Consider the following 27,863-nt stretch of genomic DNA (forward strand, 5'->3'; position numbering starts at 1 on the left):
CTGCTTAGTGTGTGAGAGGCCTATTGTCTGTCTCATTACTGGTTTTAGTCCTAAATCTGACTGCCTGCAGGAAAAGATTAAGGAGTGATGTGTGTATATAAGCCTCTTACAAAAAAATTTGTCTTAGAATAAAAGTGAGTAGGTCTTGTAAACAGCTTGTAGTTGGGAAAATGTAATCTATAGCTTGCTTCTGCTCTCTTGGATGGATATGAAGAGGGTCATATTGATGTAGGAAAAGCACTATTCATGTTTTCTTGGGTGTCTTATAATATTTTTAAGATGTTCTGTGTGAAAATTCCCACTGTCCTTAAGCTGTCTGGCTGGAAATTTCTTGGCTATACAGTTTTTGAAGGAGATGTAAAAGCATGCTTTTTTTTTTTTTTTTTTTTTTTCACCAGTGGGTCAACTTTTAGAAAATTGAAAAATGTTGACAAAAAAGAAAATTTGTACATGGTGAGTGGATCCACTGCTGCTTTGAGATTGAAGCTAATAGTAGTAAAAATTAATAATTAAAAAAAAATCCTTCCATATTGAACTCAAGCTTTTCCAAATATGAAATGCAGATGCTTTTATTGACCCAAACTAAATTCTTCTGTTTGGAGATGGAATAGAAGAAAGGAGTGAAAGATGTTTTAGTTAGTTTGATGTAACTCTTTGCCGCGGTTTCCTTAATGAAGTCTTTGTGAAAGCTCACAAATCTTGGCTGACATGAATTCAGTTTCTAATTCCTAATCTTCATGCAAATGCAATCAGAGGAAGCACTTGATTTAATCAAATGTGGTGTGAAACTGTAAACGTTACTGAAACTTTCCACATTGGATGTACCAAAATCTTTCATTCAGCTCTACAACATTCTCTTGTGGTTAAATATCTCAAAGCATCTTGACAGATAATATTCAGAAGCTCATTGTTTGGTGGTATCTTTGTGTTAAAAATTCTAAGGGCTCTGCAATGATATGAGGTGAGATGTTTTAGCTCACTGAAAGAAATGAAAACAATTAGGTCGTCTCTATGCTGTTTTGTAGAGTATTTGTTATTTCTGGGACTTGTTCAGGCAATCAGTGAAAAATGACTAAAAATCAAGTAGACCTGAATTACTGAGAAAGGCTGCATAATAACCTCTTTAAAATCTGAAGAACAGTTCCCGGGTTAGCTTAATTTGTCCTATCTCCATGTAAGCTGATGGCCTTATCAGCCCTTAGGGCTATGTTATGCAGAGATGTACTCTGCATCTGAGTACCTGTTGTTTCCTGCTCAACGTTATCAATATTTGTTCATCTTTCCAGAGACATTATTTCTAATTTTGGAAATATTAATTTATCTAACTGTACATTGATGTACATATGGGAAAATTACTGCTATAGTACAGAGAACAAAATTGGGAAGCAATGTAAATTATTGGGTTAAATAGTGTTGGATGTGAATTGAAGGCTGAAAAAGTGTGTGGCTTTGGGTATTAGTTTTGTCTGATAATTGCAACATTTTCATTCCTCAACATCCTTCACAAAAATAAGTTACCTTGTAAATATTTCAAGTGCTCTTCATTTGCTTGCTTTTAATACAATGATTTTGCATTACATGCAATTTTTACTATTTTCTCCTTGCGTCGTTATATAAAGATAGTCTTCTTTTATTAATTTACATGCTTTATTTAGGCCTTCTATCATGGCTGTGAAATTTTTTCAGATATGTTAAGTATTCTCCGTTATGTTCTTTCATAGGCTCATTATATACTTCACTTGTCTTCACTTTCCAAGTTTTCATTTAAATCTGTTGTCTAGTTTTAAGACTTGACAAAGTAAAGTATATTCTTTTTATGTGAGCACACATCAGTTACTAATGTCGATGGAAATTAGGTGTGTGTTGAAATTAGGCCAGACCTAGTAGAGATCATTAAGAAGTACTAAAAGAAGAAAAGATCTTTTACTTGGACTGAGGCACGATACATATACATCTTCCTTTCTTTGTTGTATTTCTTCCCCTTCCTTTCCTGCATTTCTTTCCTCTTTTTCAAGTGAAGAAATTAAATTAAGGAAAAAATGGAAAGGATAAAAAAGCTGCATTTAATTTATCTTCTTTTTATAATAATTTGTATCTATATTATTCCCATAACAATGTAAGAAATCTAGTGTTTTCATTATTACTGTTAGTTTCCATTATATTCCTTGAAAAACACAGAAGAAGAATAGCAGCATACACCAGGGTTTGGGGGTGGTATGGTGTGCCTGTGCAACAATTTCTGGGACAAATAGCAATAGATTACTTAATAAATGGAAATTATTAGGTTTTTACAATTCACCAGTGACCAGTTTAGCTCCAAAGTTTGCATGCCTCATTTCTCAGTATCAACAAAATCCTTGCTTTGCACTCAAATATTTGGTAACGTGTTTTAGAAGGCCGAACATGCAGAAGTTGTTTTGTTTTGTTTGCACAAGAATGGTTAAACTCAGATTTATTTGGAAATTTGCTTAATGCTATATTATTTGCTATGTTTTGAAATAACAACTTTGTGTAACAAGATTTTTTTTAATTTATACGTGGAGACATCTATTTTGGTGGTTAAAATTTTTAAGGTTTTGATAATTAGGGATATGACCTTTTGTTTCATGTCTAAATCTGTTTCCCGTGATGAGATCCTTCAAAAATCAGACCTACATCTCAAAATGCGTGCTTGAAGGAAGATACTTCAGTGTTACGAGTAAGAGCAGAATAAAAAATACAGTAGGATACTTAGGGAATTTGCTTGAGAAGAAAAATGAGGAAACCTTCAGCTCATGTGTATGGGTCCTGAAGCAGAGTTCTTCCTATCCAGTGTCAAGGTGGTCTTGTCCTACTTACCTGAGTTTCAGCTCCCTGTATCAATGCTACTCATCCCCTTAAAGTCAGTGAAAGAAGAGTTTTGGTTTTGTCTGGTTTTGGACATGGGCTAGGAAAACATTGCTGGCAGGCTGGCACAGGACCTTTACTGCTTTCATCTGCAAAACAGCACAGAGCTATTCTGTCCTGTGTGGATGCCAAGCTCATCGCAAGGCTTCAGCCCTGAGCAGGGAGTCTCAGGTCTTCAGTGCTGTTGGTGAAGTTAGGGGCATGTGAGTGATGATCTGAATTTAGTGCTTGATGCATGGCAGAAGACCTTGAAATGTTGACCTTTACAACTGTCACAAGAACTTACCTCCTGAAGCTTACACTTTTTAATTCCAGGCTAACTAATAGCTTATGATGCTCTACGTTATAGGACTGTTCACTGTTTTTCCCCCACTAGAGAAAGGGGGTTTCTATATTCAAGGAGCTCTGACATTGTTACTGCTGTTGTAGAGAGGAAAAAGGATTTTATCACAGGCTGGGTCATGTGTTTGTGCAGCTGGTCCTCCATTTGAATTTGGGATGCTATCGCTCCCTCAGCTTTTACTTTGGTGGAGCTGTGTAATGCAAGGAAAATGCTCCTGATTTTCAGGTCTGTGGTAGACCTCTTGCAAGCTGAAGGTACTGATTATGTGGAGGACTTGATGGTAAAAATATCAACAGCAGATCCTCATGGTAGTGAAGCAGGCGAATCGTATCAGAAGAACTGTGTTGTAATGGAAGCTCATTTAATACTTGGTACATGCTTTGTTTTCACTACCTTTGCTTGTAATAAATCCTTGGTAAAGGCAGAGAAACAGGAAGAAATGCAATAAATTAAGCTGGGATATTGCATTTAGATGAAGAGATGTCATGATTTAGACAGACATTGACCGTATTTATTATGGTTCACTGATCTTGTTCCTCAATAATATAATCTGTGCTAATTGACGCAAATATATTTCCTGTAAGTAAACTCAGAAAGCATTTGTCATGGCTAAGTTCACGGTAACATAAACAACAGTCAGTAGGAATAGCAGCTTAATGACTTCCACTCTGATAATGCTGTTATTTTGCAAAGGCATTTAATAGCAGCACTTCGGTTCCTTTCAAAAACCAATTCAGCAGATTTATTAGTTTGAAGAAGGATGTTAAATAATTATCTAAAATTGTTCAGTATAAATGACTTGGAGGCTATGTTGAATTATATAGCAACATGAAGAATTGCACATTGTTTTGAACAAGTGTTAAAAATCCCAGAAAGTTCTGTGAATCTTTGGACGAAACAGTAAAAATATCTCGTATCTGTTAATCTTGTTCCCTCACTTAGCCTGCTGGAGCAAAGTGTAGAAGGTTATGTAAGAAAAGGGAAACTTTCCTTAAAAAAACCAGAGCTTTCAGTGAACGCTCTGTAGATCAGAGCCTGACTACTGAATCATCTACTCTGTTCAGTTTTGACAGTCTGTGTTTTTTTTAATTCTTGTTATATATTGACTCCAGGGAAATATATGGAAAAAAGGCAGCATCACATTGTCTTAGTGCTGCATTTCTTCATAGGTTGAATGATCTTGCCTGTTTCTGGACAGTTTGGTTTATTTGCTGGTTGCTCCTGCGCCAGCTTTGAAAATGAAAGGCTTACAATAACCACTGGTAGAAAACCTGTAAGTTTGGCGTACCAAAGATTTCTAATCACAACAGCTGTGGTCGTTCTCATTTATTAGTGTAACTCTCTACAGCATACCATTGGGGTCATTTGGAGGAAAAAATGGATCGATTACTATGTTTGCACTTGTAAAAAGTCCAGGGGACTAGAAATCACCACTATATTTCCACTTGTATGAGCCATATGACTCCAGAAAAAGCAAAAGATAAGGGGAAATTTGAAAGTGTAAAATGTAGCAGGTTACAGTCATGTTTTCTTTGTAGGCATTTGGAGCTAAAATGAACAGAGATTATCCACAAATCTCATTTTCACTTGTCTCAGATGATATCAAGAGCCTCTTAAAAGGATTACAAGGACTTTGGTCTGTCTTCTGTGCTGAATTCTGAGCATGTGACATTGCTGCCTGGCGAGAGGGATAAAGGAAGCTGCTGCGCCTGGCAAGGTTTTCATCCCATTACTAGATGACTGGGTGACTCCAAACTTTGTGTGTTTGTGCATGCATGCTCTAATCCTGAAATAATTTTTTTATCTGAGTTATTACTAATGTTATCCCAGTCCTGAGGTGATCCCAGGAGTACAATATATCCTTGGTGATATAGTGCAATGTCCCACCAGGCCCTGGCATGCCACCTATCCTGCCAAGGACTTATGTGATGTATTGGCTTGTAAAGAGAAGGAGTGGGAAAATAACCTAACGTCTGTGCTAAGGAATTATTTTGTGGAAAACCTGTGTGGTTCAGGACCCTTTCTTACACCTCTGAACCTCTATAAGATGGAATGAGCCACAAGATGATTGAAGTTCTCCCTTAGATCGTGTCAGTAAATTGAAAGATTGTTTTGAAGTAACAATCAAAAATCCCAATTGAACCTTTTTGAAAAAAGAAGTAGGAAAAAATGACATCTGTTGTTTATAAAGTGCCATTCTTTGTATTATTTAGTTGATATTGTTTATCATTCCTTTAATTTTCCTTTACAATGCTACATAATTTATGATGTTTTGTTATTTGATTTTTATTCACTTGGCTTCTAGAGAAGTACATCAAGATGTCCCAAGACCTTGACCCTATGAATTTTTCTCTAAATGATCTTAAAAGTGTGGATGGTTTCCAGAACTGATGTTAGATTGGTCCTGTAGAAGACTTGGAAGTGTTTTAATCTTTGCAAGTAGTGGGAAGTAAAATGAGAATTTAATGTCTGTATTATCTTGACCTTATAATTAAAGGTCCAATTTTTTATTGTTGTAAATTAGGTATTTCCACTTCCCTCATTGAAAATTTACTGCAGACAAAGATCTGGACCCAAGTCTTTAAAAGGTCCCACTATAAAACTTCCATTAATGTCTGATTTCAAGGTTCTTTGATAACTTTGATGCTTTTTCTCTTTTATCTGCTCTGTGGTAAAGAAAATGTTGTTTGCATCCAAATATGTTAAACGATGGTGGTATATTTATGTGTTGTGTTGAGCCCATGGTTGCTGCGGTTTTCTATACAAACCACAAATCTCAACTTCTAGCAGCTTAATAATTTCTAGCCATATTCTAGAAATTAGCTCAAGATTTATCATGGAGAAAATGTAGCATTAAATGGACCGTCTGGGCTGCCACGCGAACTAGGAATGCATTAAAAGCCAATATATTTTAAAAGTTCCAAATATTACGTGCTTATGCTTCTACTTCACTGCATTTCTTGAGGAATTCAATGTGAACACTAGCCTTAAAGAATATGAAAAGTTCGTATTTCTGCTAGAGGGATATTTTATTAGGCGTTGCTGTTTTGCTCATCATGCCACTAGCATAGTAATAGCTATGTATTTTAAGAACAGTAAAAGATGTGTCTCTGTATGGTACAAGATAATGTGAGAAATTAAAAACAGTAGATTCTCTGTCTTCTTCCTAGCTCTAGGTAGCTGTAGCATGTGACCTCATTTTTAGTCCATGGCTATAAAAATACCCCATCCTTTAAACACAGAGGTTACCTTGAATAACCCATCCCTACACAGAGTTATATTGCTAGCTTTCCAAATCATACAAATTACTCTGAAGTGAAAACCGCAATGGAAACAGTCCAAAATCACATTCTTGGCTCAGCTCATCATACCCGACATTATTTGCCAGTTCGCTTTTTCTTGAGCTTTTGAGGTAGTTTATAAAAATGTTTGTGTATCACATTGAACGCTCAAGCCAATGTTATTTTCTTCACATTCATTACCTGCTGCTACCAAGATAGTATCAAGAAGGAATAAATTAATGTAAATCAAATAGCACAACTGTAGTTCAAGCTTATTTATTATGTTAAACATTTGACTGGTTTTATAGTGTTTGCGTGCTCCTTGTAGTAAAAGTTATAATTCTGTATTTGGAAAATAAACATCAGAATCCAGTGATAGAAAACATCTATATGATGTGCCACAAGGCGTCTTACAGTCATCCAGAGCTTCAACCAATTGCTTGCAAACTTCTAGGTCATTAAAGTGCCTTTGAGGGGTGTTTCTTGGCAAGATAACATAAATAATCAGAATCTGATCTGCATTAGCTGTATTTTAGGAGAAGGAATTTCTGGGGAAAAAAAGAAAGGTAGTCCAAAATGTCTATGCACAGGCAGCATTGGTGGGTGGCATTTCTGTAGAACGCATACTGTAGTTTATGTTGTCATGTACCATGCCTTATTAAAGAAAATGTATTGCTCCATGACAGTGTGGTTATGAGATTCTAGTTTTAACACCCACTATTTAGTAGATAAAGGCCAAGATGGAGAAAATTACTCTATAAACAGGAGAGTAAGGACTATTTTTTAAAAATGCCTGAATATCAAAGAGAAACTTTCTGGCATGTTCAAATGAGAGAGGCAAATAGGATCCATACTCCTTATGACATTTAGAAGAAGCTAGGGATCAGGTGATGATATCCTTCTGTATCTGGCATGTCCCGTGAGTCCTCAGACAAATCTATTAAAAGCCAGTTGGATTATGAAAAGAGGATGTTATTCTGTAAAAGTAAGTGTATCATAATCTCACTATTAAACGGTAAATCCGCTGAAGGATTTTTCCTAGAGTATTTTAGAACAGATCTGTTATTACTGCTGTTAACCATAACAGATTATAGTAGGGCTGAATTATAAAGACAACTACTTCCCCCTGTAGAGACAGACGTTATAATTCCAGATCCTGAAAAATGAAGCAGTTACATGTTTAATCCCAGTGTTTGATTTTCTCTTCATTCAAAAGGAGGACAGATTAATCAGTTATTTCATCATCCAATGCATCAGCTTGCAATGCAGTCTGTTCTGAGACTTCTGCTTCGGGCTAATGATCCATGCAGCATCTTCTTGAATAATCTGAAACTACAACCACAAACAACTGCCTTGATTCTGAACATCTCAGACTTATTTCAGCCTTTTGGTATCAACCACTTATGGATGCTTGTACTGCTAAAAATATTTGTATGATGGCTATTCTTCACATTGTCTCATCTGAATGTGGTTGTGTAAAGATTATTTGCTATTAAACTATTAATTTCATATATTCAATCTACAAGTGAAAAAAAATCTATACGATGCAAACGACCCGTGTCACAGCATAAATAACAAGTCGGAAAGAGTCCAAATGAATATTTCACAAATACTTCGGGTGAAGTTTGTTCATCTAAAGCTCCTTCCCATAGCCCCGTGAAGTTAATGAGAGTTTGGGGCTTTGGCTCAGGCATTTCAATTGTATGTTCTACAAGTACAACAAACACAACAGTAGTCTGTTTGCAAACAGCTGGTGATTGGAAAAAGAGCTGAATTTGTCAGTAAATGTTTTTGTCAGCTCTGATTTGACCAGTTGTACACATTACCTTAAATGACATTTCTTCCCTTCCATAAGAAATTGTAGAGTCTATGTCCAACTAGTTTCCTTGGTGGCTGTCATGCAGAGGGCATAGCATTTGGTTGTGTGTATCTGTTGCCTGTTAAACACACTCCAGCACTTGCTGTTTATTATACAGTATAAATAGGCTGGTTTCCAATTACTTATCAAAAAACAGTTCTGGTAGCACAGTAGGCGTATTTGTGACATGTAGAGTTAGGCAGCTCTGCCCCACTTAATATTTACCTACTGATCATAGAAGATGCTAAGTATTCTCTTTTGTCAGGAGAATGATGACACTTTTTAAAGAAAGAGATATATTCATTCAAGCTATGGGATGATGAGGATTATTATTATTTAGGTTAAGAACTATTTGTATGAGGCATCATAGTGCACAGTTCCAGCATGTGTAGTTGTCACCAAAACTCACAGAGGAGTTGATTGTATTCCCGTGCTTTTTTTATATCCTGCTTACAGGTTCAAATATCTCTTTATTTGTGTCTCCACAAGTCCATCTGCCTGAGAACTGTGCTGAATCTTTGACTTGCGTAGTGCCCTCCAGTGTGATAGCACTGACACCTCCTTTGCCTGCGCGTTTTAAGTGCTGCTGTTCTTGCACTTTCTCAGGTTTCCCTTTTAAGGTAGCAAGAGCCAGCAGCTATCACATCAGCTCATGGCCATCCTCCTCTTTCCCACACTCTGTGTGTGTGTGTACAGCAGTGGATGAAACCCATGAACTGCAGTAATCAGTCACATTTGTAAGATGAGTTGTGACGCTATCAAGACATGATTCTTTTTCTGGTTAAAGTCTTATATGTTCTTTCTTCTTTATTTTTTTGTGGTCCACAGGCTTTGATAGCAAATATTCATGGATGACCTGTTAGTCACCTCTTGGGTTTTGTGGTTTTTTTCCCCCCATTTGCCATCCTTCCCCTTCCAACTCCTGGGTTGTTTTCTGTTCTTTTTCTTCCTACTTGCTGTGCTTATCCCTGAGCAGGTACTTCTACAGCTTGGACATCCCAAGGTAAAAATATATGTTGGCATTCTGTTCCTTCTAAAATTACCTGTGCTTCTTTATGTGGGTTATAGATAGAAATGAAAGAAATTACTGGTGGCTGTGTCTCAGCCCTGGCTTGTGTCTCATGCTTCTTTTATTTGAGCAGTTGTAAAACCAGGAAATCCTATGGTACTGTCATTGATATATGAAGGAAAAGCAAAGCATAAAGGTGAATTAATAGTCTTTGGGAAACAAAAAAATGGAATGATACAAACTCAGTTTTGTTGCAAATTATTTTTATTCCCTGTAGCAATGGCATCTGTTGTTTCCTGCCATGAGATGCAGAAAGCTCTTATTTCTCCCAGTCTCCTACAAAGCTATTCAAATCCAGATTTGGATTCTTAGGGTAAGGTGAGAGAAGAATGGAATGGAGAGAAGCTGCAGATCTCTCTACTCTTCACTGTACTGCTAGGGTGAAAAGGTGCATAACAGGCACCATGTGAGTGAAATCCTCTCCTGCATTTCATACTTGTGCAATTGTCACTTCTTGACTGTGGTAGCTCCCAGGGTTTATTGCACATCCTGTGTGCTATAGTTTTCTGTCTATGACTTTTCCTGATCTTCCTGCACAGGCTGGCACAGGATTTTGCCTCTACAGTACACCCATAATGAGCTACATTCAACTGAATAGTCTGCAACCACTCAAGGAAGTGTATGTCCAATATTAATGTATAGGCAAGGGGTCTTTGACACTACTGGCTTTTCAGTCATCCATTTTGCGATTGTCAGGTTGAGCAGCAGTTGATGGAATTAAACGCCGAGGTGCTAAAATGTCAGCACTTATGATGCTCAACAATCAGGAAAAAAGCCAGTGTGATGCATATTTGATCAGCTGCGAAATCTTGTTGATGGCACTATTGATGATGCATTAGCTATCTAGCGGAAGTGAATGTATATTCTCTCTTATGTGTCTTTTTCTTTACCCTTAGACTGTGTGTGACTTTAGTTTCATGATCTTTCTCTTGTTGCTTATTAGGTTTCCTTTTGGTCTGTTACAGATCATGTTTTACATTGGCAAACTTTTCAGTATCTTCAGTCAACAACCTTTGATCTAATGGATGGAGAGTGCACAGCCAGGCTCATCACAAAGAAGCACCCCTACTGTGATACATAAAAGGTAAAACCTAAAGTGTGTAATGCAAAAACCTGAAATCAAACTGATCTCATCTGTATGTGCCCTATTATCACAAATGGTAGCTTGTTGAATATTTGCCTGTCGCAATTTTCTACCAGTAATTATCATGTCAAGACTGAAAATATTCTATCCACAGGGAGCAAGTGGATACTCTGCTTTTTTAAAATAATCTGTATGTATTATAAGACTTCCTTCTCTGTTAGCTTGCTTATCATTTTGACTGTTTCTTTTGAAGTAAGAAACAGATGACAGCATTCACTGTAATAAGTACAGAAAAGAATACCAGCCAATCTGAGGTTTTAACTGTCTGAAAACCTGGATCCTTTTCCAATATTTGGTGATTCCCCCCCTCCCCACACTCTGTGTCTAGAGGAAATTTTTATTTATCATTTGTTTAATAGAGTCATAAAATAGAGGATTAAAGGAATCTTACGTGATTAAATCTCTGGCAATGAACCTGAAAACAGAGACCTGAAAATAAAGTTTATAGCTTTCTTTTTTTTTTCTTTTTTCCTAAAGGATCGTTACTTTCTGTCATAAAATCCCAAACAACAAGTAGCCTTGTTAATGGAAACCCCATTGCTCACTTGAATGGGCCAGTACAAACTGTATCTGTATATTATCTTAAAACAGTTAATAATTTGTCAAACTCTAGCACATCAAACTCTACCTCATCAAATAAGTCCCCTTTCAAATATCACAGGATTTCAAATAACTCTTTCTTAAATTCTTAGTGTCTTATCAGGTTCCTGAAATTGTGAGACGTCTTTCCAACAGTTCTCAATGAAGAATTCTCAATGTTTGGGGGGGACATATGTCCCTCACTGACTTTCTCATCAGGGAGATTACCATCCTCTGATATCTTACCCAAATCAAGGAGAGTTTAAGATGCTTTAGAATGCTCAGAAAAAAAGATTCCTCTTTGTTTCACTCTATGAAACCAAAATTAGATATCGCTGCTGAAAATCATTACTGATATTCACTTTATGCAACTGTCTATACCTTTAACCCTTTCAGCAGTCAGTATTATTGAGATTATGAAAAAAGGGCATTTTGGCTTCTACTATGTGGTTTTATTTGCTGGTTTTGATCATTTTTGTGAGATATTCTACAGTCCTGTCTTCACTCTTCCAGTGTAGAACTATGCAGGTTTCATGGCTTTAGGATTTTCAGTTCAACTTTTATTTTTTATTTCATGCTAAAGTATTCCTTTGCTGTTCTTAAGATGATATTCTCCATAAAGTCTGCCAATATGTATATTTCTCAACTAATCTTCTGGTATCACTCTTCTTTAATGACTTTCCAGATGCAGTCAATGAGCTTCTCAGGGTGCAACCTAAAGCAAAACTGGTGCCGCTTACCATGGTAAATTTAGTTAATGAAAGGTGAAATTCTGCTTCAAACACTAAAGCAGTTTTTAGAGTAGCATACCAGCTTTTATCAGGCTTGGTCTGTTCTTCCTAAATGAAGGTATTTGGTCTGTTTATGGGTGACTATGGTCACTCTGGGAAGGGTTTGGTGGTAGTTAAGGGTAAAATAGTGGTTGTTCTTCAAAATTAGAAACAACTGGTAGCTCAGCACTGATGACTTAAATTTCTTTTTAAATTCTTTCAAGACATAAGGCTGTGTGTTATTCAGTGATTGAATGCATTTGGACTTACGGAACTTCTCATTTAATGCTATTCTCCATTGCTTTTGGCTGAAGCCCAAGCCTTACATCTTCTAGTTGCAGGATTCCTTTCTGCAAACTCCATCCTTTGCTGAAGGCTCAGTGTAACATGAGACCATCCCTGTTTCCCAGCAGGCAGCACATTAAAGGTCTGCCTGTTGACCAGCTGCAAAGACAGGTGTTATTCCCCTTTTCTTTTTAATTCTCCCTTTACTTGGTCTTGTAACTTCCCTAACATACAGTCAAGTCCTGATTGAAATGAATAAGCAGACTTTATAAGCTTGGAAAAAGCCTTAATTTAGATGGTGTGGAGCTGGGGATTTTGGTCTAAAGTTGAACGCTCTTAACCACTTGTTTGCCACACTTTGATCAGGCCTCCAAGAGACTGAGCCAAACTGGAAATCCAGCTCATAAGCACACTGGGCACTGTGCATTTATCTTTCCAAGCCACTTAGCACTGACAGCACCAAACTGCAGATGCTGCAGAAGCCTCAAGGTTTGGATATGGCACACTTGTACTCTGCTTCTCTACCTTAAAAAAACTGCACACAAGTGGCTACATGTAATATATGGGTGAGCTATCGGTGCACCTCTCTCAGCTTTATTTATTACATGTCTGTGTTACCTGTGTATTGTGTCTAACCCACTGCAGTCAGGGGGCTATGTAAACTAGGCTATTGCTGCCATTGTGTTCAGAGACCCATAACAAGAATAAGTAAGGCCTGAGAATTAAGTGCATTAAGACCCAGTCTGTTATTGATGAAATGCATCTCTTCTTCCTGCTTCCTTTACTATTGCGTGCTTTCAGTATTCTGTTTAATGTCTAATTTAAACCATTGCCCTCTCAGCCACAACCATTTCTCGTACTTATCTGTACAATACCATGTACACCTGTGACATTCTACAGGTAATACAGAACAAGACATTTTAGCAGATTATTTGTCAGAGAAAGGCAACTCCTCTAACAAAATCAAATGACAACTGGAACTTCAACCAGCCCAGAGCTTTAAGTTCCTTTTTAGCCAGTGATAACAGCCCAATCTACTAAAGGTATGTCTATTAGTTAACGAGGAAGATTTACCAGTCTAACTCAACTTGATGGGCCTGTCTCAACCACTCAACCCATGTCTAGTATTCCTGTATGTCTCACTGTATCACCTTGAAATTATCATGGAGAAAACTAACACTGTGGCCCTTGGAAGAAGATTTGTTAATTTTTTAAGTGGTTGTGACAGTGTAACCTGGTCTTATTATCTTTTACAACAGCTTACATTATTGTCTATTATTAATTAATGATGATGGTCATCTCAGGCTGGAAAAGCTATACTGATAATTTGAAAACCTTTCTCTGACTCACACTTTTTATATGCATTACAGAGTCAGAGAACTGATATTCTTAGCTTCAGTTAAATTACAGTATACTGATTAATTGATCTTTCTATTATTAATTTGGTTAATGTAATAAATCTTTTATTCTGTATATTTTGATATTTTGATGTACTAAATCTGAGTGAATATGTCTTTAAAGAGGATTTATCGCAAAAAAAGAAATTATCATTCAAATACTATGAGGTGGCAGTGACTTCACTCACTAAAATAATTAAAAGTACTGAAGATAAAAACGTTAGCCATCCATAAAAATTTAACCACATCCACTTTTCTGCTTTTCATTGCATAGTCAAAAAGGCTTAAGTGAACTATAAAATATGTGAAAAACTAACTTGGCTGACGGGAAAACAATTTCATCCATCAACTAGCAAAACTATCCAATTCATACTAACCTTACTCTGGTCTAGCAGAGATTAGGTAACCTCCAGAATGTTTATTAGCAATTTTTATTAAGCTTAAAAAATTATAGGGGATTAGAACATGTAGAAATGTGACAGTGCTAGAGTTTTTTTTCCTTTATGTTTGTTAGGTAAAACCGCAGGGGTGCTCACTAGAATTTTCCTTAAGTATTGAGTAGACTTGAGTAAGCAAGATTTTATTCGAGCTATTTAAAGCTAATGCCCACGCTTACAAAACTACATCAGGATATCTCATTTGCTGGACATGAATAGTGATAAAGTTGCTATGGCCACTCTTCTCTGATATTTCTGCTGCCTCTGACCAAAATGTTGTCCTTGACTTTGAAAATATTGTACATAGTTTACTGTTTAAAATTGCATTGAATTATAGATTTTAGGCAATGGCAGAACTCCTGCTAGTGTAAATGGTAGAAATTGCAGTAGTAATTGTGGATATCTGCTTTAGATGTTTCGTATTATTTGCTTTTAAAATACAATTGCATCTGAAGTCTGTGTTTCCTGAGGTGAAATATGTTACTTGCAGATTACTCTCACTGAGATCAGTGATTGACAAGCTTACATTTTTTGAATACATCAGACAAGATATTACTGGACAGAACTATCTCTTTAATTTCTTCATGATTATTTACTTTTGGTAGTTTGTAAAACAGTATAGCCTTATAGATCATGTTTACCTGAAGTCACCTTGACAGGAAAATGCTGACCTTGTACCAAAACCTGTTTATGTTTCCTCCCTTTTTCTCTGCTCTCTTCATGTAGTAGAGCTGAGTTTCCATCAACAACACAAACCAAAGCTGCAGTGAGGCATGGTAGTAGAACTGTGGTACACTATACCGTCAGTTCAACCCTTGCTTTAAAGCTAGATGACTGCTCTTCTGTTTCCATAGCCATCTCTGCTTGAGCAAAGTAGATTAAAAATCTTTCCCATGAGAAAGTTTTGTGTCCCCATTGCCTAGGTAAAAAGACAGCACGATACCTATGTCAGGGAAGAATCAGATCTTAAATTTCAGTTATGAAAACACGGGTATTTGATTCTGACTGTGTTGTGAATGTTATTAAAATGAACATGGTTGTTCGTATTTCAGAGGACACTACAGGGTACTGTAGATAGCTATATTTAGTTTGCATGACAGCTAACAAACTCTTGTATGCTGACAAAGAAAAACTGTGCTGACACTTACTGTTGTAATATGACTCTTCAGTCAAAAGTCCTGCACTAGTATTTACTAGTATTGTCTTATTGCTTCTTTCAATGCCTCAAGCCATTCTGATCACTTTTTCTCGTGTATGTGTAAATATATATTTTGTGTGTTACTCATGTTCAACTTTGCTAGTTTGGTTTATCAGTGGGTTAAATGCAAGAACAATTTATATACAAGACATGTTTGTCCTTAATAAAGCTATTTCACTTGATCTAGAAACATAACAAATATTCAGAAGGGACAATGTATGATAGATAAAAACTGGCCCAAATCACTAATTGGTTCTAGAGTTGCTCTCTAAATCTTTGTTTGGTATTGGTTTTTGGATCTTTTGTTTCCACCGTTCTCAGAGGCTTTACAAAGTTTGAATGCAGGTTCAAATTATTTCCAGACCTAGGGACATATGATTAAATCTGATGAATTTAACAAATACTGTTGTTGCCTTGAAGAACAATACAATGCAGGATTGGTCAGAACATTTTCAATCACATATTGTTTGCTGAACCTGCAAGACTGAACCGTTTTGCAAATACAGGCTGGTTTTATCCAAATGGACGAAAGGCTGAGGATTTATGGAACCCCAACCTGCCTTCTGCCTGTTCACCTACCAGGCTAATGGCAGAGACTGCTGGAGAACCCAAGCCCAGGCTCAGTGGTCCCCAGCGCAGCCATTGTGCTATCTTAGTGTAGGGAGAGTCCAGAGCTTCATGACTCCCTGATTTACATCAGAGAGTGAGGTTTCACTAATGAGGAAATACCTTTCCTTGAGAGTTCACTGAAAGAGTATTTGCAGATATTGCTGCTAATGTCATTTTCCAAAATTCTTTTTTTTAAAAAAGTCAATGATTATGTTCAATCAAAAACATGTTAAAGTGGCAGCAAAAGAATTAAACATTTAAAACAACAATGGTTTCTAGAATTAATATTTAGACACTTTAAACTGGGCCTTTTGTGACTAAGTTTTACAAAGGTCTGAATTGTGGTATTCTTATCAGATGAATATTTTCCTTTAAGTTGAAATAACTTACTCGGGAGTCCTACGTGTTCATATTTTTCCAACTCATATCACAAATCCCTTTGGAAGATAGAGATGGATGTGCTGACAGCTGTGGAGTTGATTCTTCACAGCCACTAATTATAGCACGGTTGAACTCTGCAATAGTGCATCACACAAAATATTTGTCTTCTCAGGACAGGCCTGATATGTGGAGAGGAGTAATTATTTTCTTCCGTGCTTATAATGATCTGCAGATACCAGAGAAAAAGCAAACCAAATGAGGATAAGTGACATAGCATTTTCTAATATCTACGTGAAGACCAGATGTCCCTCAGATGCTCTACTGTCATTTTCTTATAGTTGTCTTCTCTTCTGAGGAAACTTTGCTTTTTATTTGTCCTCAAACTCTAGGGCTAAGCGGATGGGTACAAAACAATTTATTGTCCTGAAGGACTGCAGACTTTGGCTAAGTATTGGGTTAACCCCATTACAGTGGGTTAATTTAGCTGCACACAAAAAACGCATGAATGTACAGTGCTTTGTTTTATGTTCCTTTCAGATCAAGAGTTGATTTCTGAAGTTTTGGCCGCAGCTAGTGCTTGAGGCTTTTCCACCTCAGCTCTCAGGATTTAATATTTTGATTCAGGGGCTGGAAGTTTTTTGGCATTTGTTGATGCTGACATTGGGACAAGGGTTTACCCTGTCCCCCAGTAACTGTACTAGAAAAAGTAATTCACCTCCCTTCTCTGTGACCATGTATGGAAGCTGGTTAAATTACCTCCAAACCCAAACAACTGTTCGTTTTATGCTTAATGTGCAGGAATGTGTTCTTGTATACCAAGATTTAATTTTGACTCTCATTTATGTTAATATGCTATTATTTCAGTCATGTTTCAGCCAATATTCCTTTGCCTGTTGCACGGAGGATCCAGCTCTCATAGACTTGAAAAATGTCCTAACATGTGTGGCCTGACATCCTTCACTGAGCAGCCAGTGAAAGAGGGTGAAACTTTTGAAACATATCCTAATGATGTTTTCGCTCTTCTCCTCCTCAGTGGGAAGTCCTTGAAGAGTGCACATAGCTGTAGAATAAGCCAATTCAGCCTCTAGTGGAGTGGCAGAGATTTCTGTAAATGGATTTGCCAGGAAGGAAGAAAGTTATTCCATAGCTTGTGATTTACAGAAGATACGGGAAAATCCCTATAAATTTTCAAGTAAGTATGGCCATGTTCTCTATTAATTCAACAAATCCTGTGAACCTCCTACCCTGCTGTGTTGAGAATTGCTTGCAATGCCAATCTTAAGGCTCGTTTTTCAGTTACTGCCTTCTTTTGGGCCTCTGATAGCATAAGAATACATGCATGATCAAGAAACACTGAGGCTGGTAGATCCACACATTCCCTGTAAGTTCATCCTATACCAAGCTTACTGCGGTCTTGAGTTCTGCACTAAAAAGGACTCCTTTTTGTTACAGACGCAGATAAGTCAGAACAGTCTTCTCTCTAGAAGACACAAGGCTGTTTACTTCTGAGTGAAACCATTAAAAGAGGAATAAAATAAGTGAATTTCTCCAAAGTGCCATCACAGAATGCACTAGGCAGCATAGGGGAGCACTGTCAGGAATAGCAACAGGAAATAGACAGTTTATGAGAAAGTGAAATGTTTTTAAGTAGTCTCAACTAATAAAGAATTTGCTTTCAGCTTTGTGGGAAATAGAGGAGTCATTATAGATCAGATATGAGCTTAAGCAACAATTGAATCTGTTTGCATTTCTGGATTTGGATTTAAAACAAAATTCCACAGAGTCTTTTTCTACAGGCTTCTGTCATCTTGCAATAAGTGACACCTACACGTAAACACAAGATCAGAAACTGAACTAGAAATACATTCAGGTAATGCAGCTTCACAAGGTACTATGCATCATCCGAATTATGGTATTTCTTTCTGTTTGTAATTAAGTAGCAGCAAAGGTCATGTAATTCATGTAGTATAACCCTCTTTAATAGCTGGCTAAGTTAAATTGAATTAAACTTGCAGTAGGCCTGTGAATTCTTCCTGACAGTTACCATGGCTCAGATAATTTACAGCAACTTGAACTCCTTGCATCATCTGAGCATGCATAAGCTTTTGATTTGGGTAGGAGGAAACTACTGGGTGCACAAATCCCAGCTATCTGAAATTTCACAACAAATTGTATCTCTGGGCCCCCCTCTACAAAAGGTAAAGGGTTTCATTGAGGCTTTGGTTTATAAGGATATAAACACAAAAATAACATTTAAACTTTCTGTTTCACAGGGCGCAGTTCTGCAAATATCTTCTTTTAGGCCTTTTTCTAGACAGCTCATTGATGTTACTTATTCCATATAAACAAATAATGTTGCTCCAAATCAACCTTGTACTGCACAAAAGCTGTGCATTGAACTGACAGCTTTTACTCTTGAAAACGTAATTTCACTTGAGGACTGTGAGAAACTGTTGATTGATCCAAAAATATGGCAGCTTCTCAAAAATCTAGTTTTCACCACAGTAGAATGACTATAATCCCAGCATTGGATTGATCATGGGTTTCTTAGACCAGATATGCCTGTATTTTATAGTGTTTCACACTAATAGGTTGCTTTAGGTTAATGTGAGGTACCTTTACATCATTAGAGATTTCATTGTGGAAAATACTTTGCAAAACTGCATGTCCTAAATGGCTGCACTCCAAAGGCTGGAATTCAAATCTCATTTACTGTAAATCATTGGCAACCAAAAGATGTATAAGGTTTTTTTTAACATACTTAACAAAATATGTGGGGAAGGGGGCTGATTTTTCAACTCCTACTTAATGCATATGGGCTTGCTCAGGAAATACCCATAAATAAAGGACTTCTCAGATAATAATTAGGATAATATGTATTATGTTGGAAAGCAATATTGTGAGATTTGGTATGTCCTCAAGTAGAGATCTCTTTGTTACTTCTGTGTCATTAGGTGATCCCAGTTCAGGTGAGATTGCAGAAAGGCTTAGTGCTGGTCTTCTTAAACCTCAAGTTACAGGTGTCTAATGGGAAGTGAGGGAGAGTTAGGTGGATAGAGAATGCTTTTCAAAATCCCACATACAGATCACTAATGCAAGCAGTATGGGTGTGAGCGGGCTCTAAACTAGGAGCCTAATGTCAAGGTTAAAAATCTGTGCTCCTTATCCATAGTCTTTCCTACCTCACTACCCAGGAATCAAGCAAGTGCCTAAAAAAGAATTTTTGGGTCTAGATATGAGCTAATGTTTTCAAAACTATGTACTGACTTACATAAAATCTCATGTTTGAGAGGACTACTACTTTTCATATTGCTGTGAGTAATAGGCTTCATTTAGCAATTAAAAAAATGCAATGGCTCCCATCCTAATTTTGATAACTGACAGTTAAAATCATGAAGATGGAGAGGGATAATACTTTGCACTAAACCGAGTTATTTTTTATTGGTTTGGAGTTATTCACCTGCTTCATCCCATAGCAGTCACCATCTCCCCTATTCATGTGAAGGAGCTCCTTCCAGTTTCCTTCAGATAAAATGTTTCCATTCTGAGGAGAAAGAAGGCAAGCAAAATAGAGAAGAGTACAAATAATGTTCCTAAATATTAGAGAAGGAAAGGACTTTAAGTAGGTCTTGCCAGAGACTGTGGACTAATCAGATTCTTGATGGGCCACATAGTTCCCATTGCCACATCTAGTAGGCTAAGAAACTTGGATCCGATTTTTGGCTTTGCCATTGACTGGCTGGCGTAACCCTCGGCTGCCATCTGATTCCTTTGTGGGTTTGTTTTGCCTGTTACACATAGCCTGCCTTGTCTGTTTAGTTTGTAAGCATGACTGGACAAGGATTTTCCCTTGTGATGTTTGCATAATGCTAAGCTAGTAGGGCTTCAGTCTTGGCTGAATCTTTGAGGTGCTACCTGGATATGAAACTATCATTGTGTTAGTACAGTTATCAGATATTCCACATTATGTTGAACTGACAGTTTGCTTCATTAACTCTTAATGGTGCAGATGAAATCAGAGTGGATCCCCATGTATTCCTGTAATGGGCATGTTGAGCTGTAGAAATAAAAATAATAGTAAAAAAAGAGTGTGTTGGAGCCTTCTGTGCAATCCTGGCACCAACTGGGTTGTTGTAACAACTTGTGCTTTCTTTGGGCTGAATCAGTTTTAGGACAGAGATTGTAATGCTCTGAATGGAAGCCACAGTCTCTGTAAAGCACAGAGTGAACTGTAGCAGGTTACATCACTTGGGTTAAACACCTCTTTTCACAACTGCTACATTTGCTGGCATGCTCAGCAGAGACGTCATGGACTGTATATGCTTAGAGACTGAACTAGCCAGTGTCTTACCCAGCTCCCCTCTGAGCAGGAGTCCCACTACCTTTTGATGGGAATGTACAGGTGAAAATTCTATTCTTCATTTGCATGTCTGCTGCCTTCCTAGATTAATCAGCACTGCTGTTATTACAAGAGCCTCTCAGGAGCTGCGCAAACACATAGTACCATTACACCCATAATGAAGAATGCATGGCCCCACTAGCCAAGGAGGGGGTGTTACTGGTTTGTCCCTCAGATACTGGCAGAACTGGGACTTGAACTTCTGCTTCTTACATCCCAGCCCTGTATGTGTATCCCAGCACCGAGTCCAGCTTAGCTGTCTCCTCACAGAGAAAAGTGATTCTTGGGCCTTCTAAAACTGGCTTTTTGTAACAGCAAGAACCATGGTAAAGTGTTAGAAGTGCAGCACTCTAAATGCTCAAGATAAGTTACTGAAACAACAGTAGAGGAAAACAAACAAACAGCAGGTTCAAAAGATGCCTCCAACTATAAGAGGTACAATATTCTCTGTGAAGGACTTATTCTGACTCGCACGGGTTTGGTGTGAACACATGTGTGTCTAATATGTGTACACAGGTCCTAGTCCTCATAGTGCTGTTAAGCACAACCTGCTCTATATTGCCTGTTCTGTAAATTGTACTATACATTACACATCCTTTATATGCAATAACTCTATATTTTCCTACCAATACAAAACCCCTGTTTGTCCTTACTGCAGTTTTGGGTGGTTTAAATGGGCCATCTGTATGAAAGAGCCGGGGAAAGAGCAGACACAAAATGTTGTGAGGAGATGAGAAGGGCAAGTGGAGTTGTACTTGATCGGCTTGGAAAGAAGGAGTATGCATGATGCTTTGCAGTTTGCTCCTGAATAGAAATAATTTGTGATCTGAAAGGGTAGAATGCATTGCACGTATGTACAGGAGATCAGTAGGAGGAGTCTTCACAGGAACACAAATACTGACCATACTTATGTCAGTAGAGATTTTGACTTGGAAAGCTGCACAGCTTAAGGCATCATCTCATTGTTCTCCCTGGCCAGTGCAGCCCTGCACTGGCTTCCACTTAGGGTAGTGCCCTACAAGACACAAGGCTTCGTTGTCTCCTTACATGCAGGAGAAAGAAAAATAAACACCTACATCTCCCTTAATAGTGGAGTGAATTTAAATGTAGGACTGATGAGACAGCAGATCTCTTTTTCTCCATTCTGTTGATTCTTGCAAGAACCCTGGGAAGGCCTTGATGAAAGCAAACACTGAAGCACATATCCTGGACGTTGACAGGGTTAGAGATGGTTAAGAACTGACTTTTCACTGTGTGTTCCTGCTGGCCACGACTACCAGAGCATCTTCTTAAAGTGTACTAACCTGACTTCTAGGAGCATATGCACACTTGCTGTATTGAATAATTTGTATTTAATTACTCTTTTCCACATTACCATAATTTTATTTTTAAATAAGTCTCATTTTTCCTTTAGTATTACCATCAAAGTTTTTACCTCAGGTCTTAATTTCTCATTTGCTATTGGTCTGTCATGCCACAAAATTAAATGAGTGTTCATGATTGCTCTATGTTCTTGAGCAGCTCAGATACCACACATTAAATGAATTATCATGATCAGTTTGGCATGTTTCAGAAAAGACCACACACTGTTGACAAAAACAGTTGTAATCTGGGAAGTCATGGATTGTATCTGAATAAGAGATTCTTCTGAGCACCTCTTGGGAATATATAAAATCTGGAAGTCTTAGAAAATGCTAATACTTTCATACCATTAAAAATGGCAGCTTTTGCTAAGTATGAGGTAATTCCTGTCACTGAAACATGGATGTATAGTTGAAGTTTTTCCAAAGCAACATAGAGAATTAAATCTCTTCTGCACTATAGAGAATTAAATCTCTTCTGCATTATATTTACTTAAATGGTATGAGTTTAGGGAAAGAATATAGACTGACTTGTCCCATAAAGGTCTGAAACACACTAAAGCACCCCACAAAATTCAGCATCAAGTTGTAACGCTTTCCCATTAACTCACCAGCATGTTACTGCCAAGGACCAGAGTCTACAATTACCTGTTTGCTTATGATATTCTCTGTTTTGACTTTTCTTGGCAATGCAGACAAAATAACTCTTTGGGATGTGGTCATCTCTGTGTTCATGTTTGTACAGCACCTAGAATAATAGTTTCATGACTGGACCTCTGGGGAGCTCCTACCACACACATGCAGGAAAGAAAAGATTGCTTTCTTGATGGATTTAATGTGTCCTACAATGCAAACATACAGTAAATGAAACTTGGACAGAAATTTAGTTCTTTGGTCTTGCTCTTAATTTCCAAATATGCCAGGACAAATTGCGTAGGGCTTGACCCTGTGAGGTGTTGAAGACAGTTAGGATCTACAGAGGTTGCTCAATACCAAACACGGGTTCTTTTCTCTTAATGAAACTGTTGTGCTTTAGATATTGGCAGCTTTCAGTTTTCTGAAGTGGCAAACATTTTGGAAGAGCCATTACTGTTGGCTTTCACAACAGTCGGCTCTTTGGAAGCATTCCCCTTGAATAATGTTAAAAGCAATTCCAGTTTCTGTAATTTAACTCATCCCTATCATCAGCACCAATAAATGAAACCTCTACAGATTCCAGGCTCACCAGGACCTTGCCAAGAGCTCACATTATACTCTGAGCCAAGTAACTTATTACAAACAACGAGTATTGAGCTCAACAAGCGTGTACATTCTTGCTGGGTGTTGTGTGTGTGCCTAGCTGGCAGCCGCGGTGAAGAGCTTTAGATCCTGCTGGTATGTTTGCAATTCTATCTATCAGTTGCTACCAAAGTTGCACTGGCAGATAAAATCATACGAACACCAAAGAAGTTACCCAGGTGCGATCAATTAACAGATATACAGAGCCCAGGAATTATTTCATATATTAGTTTAAGCGTGGTGAAAGTGCTAGGAAGCTAATGGTTATTGTATCCTTTTGGGCTCTCTATGTGCACCACGTTTTGCAGTGCTACTGCGTACCCTTAGAAAAATCGGTGTCCACGCAAGTTTTAACTTGCATGTCAGAAAATCTGGGCATGGAGAGAACTATGGTTTCTGAAGGATCTCAGGCTTTGCCGCACTTCCATAGGAGTAATTTGTGTTGCACGGTGGTGGCAGGAGTCAAAGGCCAGACACTCCTCTTGTGTAACTGAATATAACCGAACTGACTTCAGCAGCATTGTGCACTGTCTGGTTCTAGAGCTCAAAGACACAATCATGGGAAGAGCTGTGCTTCATTGCATAAATGGATATTAGAGTAGGCAGAATACCAGGCCCTCTGACTCCTTTCTTCTGCAGCATCTCCCACATTTACTTCCACTGTGTTTGTGCTAGGAGAGATTGTTGCAAGGTGTGACACAGAATAAGCTCCTTCTGTCCTTTTGGTCTCACATGTAAATTATGTGGGTAAATAACCTTGCTATAGTTTATTCATAGCACAGTTTGTGGGTAACAGATCCCGTTCGCTTTTTTGCGTTCAAACTAAAATTTCAGGCACAGTTCCTCAGAAGCACATTTTTCCCCCCGTTTTTTTTTTGAAAATGAGTTTCTTCATTCTCCACTTCAGTACAGCTCCTATAGGACAGTGATGAAACTTCCAGTCTTGCCTGAGAGCTTGCCTCTGCAGTTGTCCAAGGGCCAGAAGCCTGCTGGCCCGCTGAGCATGACAAATATAGAGAAATACTTGGTGTCTCTAAGTCTGTTCACTTTGGAAAATGGAAGGTTTTGTTTTACTACCTCTTTATTTAACCCCTTTGCCCTTGCTTTTTTTAGAAACAAAAAATTTTGTCTCTTTTCCGTATCATGATCTGTTCAGGACATTTATTTTGTTGGTTCTTCTCTCACTATGATTTCCAGAGCAAGAAGCTAGTACAGCGCCTGCCTTAGTTTGGGTTCTTTCAACCCAGTCTGGTACTCTCACTAAACATCTGTGTTCCTATGACAGATTTCCTATGCCTTTTTTCAATTCCCTTGCTATTCCAAAATATGTTTCAACTTCATCACAGAAGTGGTATGAGATGCCTTTACCTTCCCTTTCTAGATGGTGGATACACTTGAGACACAATTTTTAAAAAGACCACGTTTTACTGATATAATCCCAATGCTTTTTCATTTTCATAATTGAAACCTGCTGGCTTTAGCACCAGTGTGCAACTTAAAAGCAGTAAATGTGCCATCTGCTTTCAGGCTGGTAGCACATTTGTCTTCTGTAGCAGAGTTCTCTACTGGCCCTATGTTTGCACCCACTCTGCTGGCAAGCAGGAACTCTTCTTGAGTGACACAATTCCCAGTCTGGCCATGACTGTGTTTGCATCTGCAGTCCAAACATGTGCCTGGAGGGCTGTCATTCCTCCTCTCTGTCCTATGTAGTCTTCAAAGACTTTTTTCTGTCACAGCCTTAGTGGTACACCACTGTCCAAGCTTTGGCTCAGGCTTGGGCATTTAGTGTCTGTTAAATTGTGATAGTATATCAAGGCTTAATTTGGGGTCCATTTGTTCTTTCTCTCCAATAGTCTTTCCCCAGATCCCCAGGGGAAGCTAAGCTCCTACCAAGTACCGAGACTCACTGTTCAGGTTTAGCTGAAGATGGCTCTTCTGCTTCCTTCTTCTATTTTGTTTAAAAACAGAGCTTCTTTTATGCTTCATTTTTGTGCAGCATGCAATAGTTAGATGTTTGCAGTCCCACTGCTTAATTAACAAGTTACCAAGAACATTGCAATGCTTCTGAATCAACCATTTCCTTGCATAGTTCTGTCATCTGACTGGTTTCTGTTTGCTGACTGCTTGCAGGTAGAAGGTGAGCAACACACAATTGTCTTAATTAAGGGCCTAAAGAGCTTAGGGGATAATCGGAGACATTAGTGAGGTACGAGGATATCCTCAAGGTGTAAACTCTCAGTCATTTTCTCATCTTGTGAAAGTTGCAATGCCTATGAAGCTTCAGAAGCTCTATTCTCCCAGACAGAGGACAGCTAATATAGTTTTCACTCTCAGTACCATGTGCTATGTTCAGTGATGGTGTGCAAGTTTTAAAACTGCTTGCAAATGATCTGTCTTGCTCTGTGTCCAGTTCCACTTAGTTGTGTATAACAAAAACTTCCCTGCACCCTAGCTAGACTTCTAGAGTCTGGGAAACTTATTACTTAAAGACAGAGGAACCCTCTCTTTGATAGCTATGGAAAAGAAAAAGAACGGTATCCTAGCTTTTGTCATACACATGCCATATGAATTCATCCTGCCTGAGAAAAGTGTAAAATATGCACAAATGAGAGGGAGAGCAGAGATGCTTGTTCTGGGCTTTTAAGTTGACATTTGCCCTTTTTGCATGTTTGCAGGATCACCATCTACGTAGTTTACTTGGCAAATGCATAAAGCTGTAGTCACAGCTTTTGTTTTATACTGCATAAGAAGATACTGTATTTCTTTTTTCCTGTAAGAACTTTCTACTTTTCCAGAGTGTCTTAGCCAGCTTTTGTCTCCAAGCAATTACATTTAATAACTGAGACTGGCCAAAAGGATGTTGTCTTCTTCAGTAGCTTAGGTGTGAGGTATGATAGATCACTTTGTTACCGTCAAAGAATGGACTTTTTCACTCCATTGGCAGCATATTTAATCATGGATCTTGTTACTCTACTCTGCATCTGCTGCCATTCACTGGGCCAGAAAGAGGAGAGAGGAGAGGAATTGTGCCTTATAATATTCCAGTGAAGTCATTCAGTTCTATCAAGATGCAAAAAAATGTTTGGTCCCATTTGGAAATTAACTCTGCAAATTGACTGACACATTGCTGGAAGAGTAAATAGTAAAATAAAGCATTGCTTGTCTATATCTGACAATGTGGATTTCTTGTGAAAATTTGTTCGAAGTACTGGATAGCATCCAAACGTAAAAACCTCTTGCTGGCTAAAAGCTGAAGTGTTCTTAAAATTGGCTTCATCCGATGTGTTGCAAGTAGAGTTTTCAGTTGTAGGCTGAAAGAGCTAAAAATTCAGTCTCATTCAGACAATAATTTGGTGGGATTGCAACCACTAACCTTTCTGGTGAAATCATCCTCTTTGATTAGGGCTTGATTATCTTTTTTAATCAGTTTTATGTGAGGGCAATACCACTGATTTCACCCAGTGATTTACACTAAGGAAACGTCTTGATTCTCCTTTCTTTCCTGCTCCTGCAGGCAGGTTTTATGTGAGAAGCTTTTAGAAGGGCCCATGCCGAGAGTTCCTGCAGCGTGTAATTCACAGGGCTAGAGAGGTTCTGTCACTAGGTCCAGCTTTCCCTAAAATGCCACACAGAGGCATTTTGGTTCTGAGAACAAAATGTGGATCAGATGTGATCCTTCTGTTCCTTCTATTCAGTCTGCACTGCACAGTCATGTTTGTTTTCCCTCTGCCTGAAATATCCCAAACAACGTCTTTGGAAACATGGGTCTTCGGGTGGTTATGAGTTCTTGCTTGAATATAAGAGGCTTGTTTATTTTTCAGGGTATGTCTCCAAAGATTTAATGGCAGCTGTGTGGACAGAGCAGAGAAGCACTCTAAACTGTCTGATATGGGTGATGATAGGGGCGTATTCAAGACCACACAGGGATCACTAGGACTTTGTTGCCTTAGGACTCCATTAGCCTTAAACTGGGTATTTTGCACCTTGGCTTCTTTTGTGATGTTACTGCAATGCGATCTGTGCCTATGTTAGCCTGGTGTGCTCCTGTTCCTTGGGTGACTTACAGCACTCCAGGCCATCAGAGCCCCCACCTGGAGATGTAGGCTCTCAGACCAGCAAGGTGAATGCTCATATGAGCAGAGCACCATAGCTTTGGTTAGGCTATTCACTATGAAAATTCTCACTGTCAAGAGGGCTGAATAAGATTTTATGATAGGTCAGGTCAAATTAATTTTCTTTTGGAGTAATGCAATGCTGCATTTTGGCAATGAGCACCAGTTTTGTGTAACTGTTTGGGAAGGAATGGCTTGTCCTGATGGCATATGTCACCACTTCCAGGAGTGCCTGGACTCCACAGTCAGGCTTGGTCTGCATTTCTCAAGCTGCTGAAAAAGCCTCATTTCCAAACATATCTTTCAAAGACAATGCTTGAAGAGAAGGTTGTGAATTTTTCTGTTCTGGTCCATTGCTATCAATTTTTTTTAAAATCCAGAACAGAAGCCACTATATATTTTTTCAGATCCTTATCAGCCTGTATGCTTAGATTACAAAGTGTGTCACTTTTTAACTGGTAAGTCTACAATCCTAC

General features: G+C 38.2%; 1 long non-coding RNA gene across 1 annotated transcript; it reads left to right on the forward strand.

Moving 5' to 3' along the window:
• The first annotated feature begins 4,816 nt into the window (after nt 1–4,816).
• On the forward strand, nt 4,817–17,424 carry LOC138724751 (uncharacterized). The gene is made up of 3 exons (XR_011338102.1): nt 4,817–4,946; nt 10,403–10,521; nt 17,271–17,424. It is a non-coding gene; the product is annotated as an uncharacterized lncRNA (long non-coding RNA).
• The last annotated feature ends 10,439 nt before the right edge of the window (nt 17,425–27,863 follow it).

This window comes from Phaenicophaeus curvirostris, chromosome 10 (genome assembly GCF_032191515.1).
Source record: "Phaenicophaeus curvirostris isolate KB17595 chromosome 10, BPBGC_Pcur_1.0, whole genome shotgun sequence".
Taxonomy (NCBI): domain Eukaryota; kingdom Metazoa; phylum Chordata; class Aves; order Cuculiformes; family Cuculidae; genus Phaenicophaeus; species Phaenicophaeus curvirostris.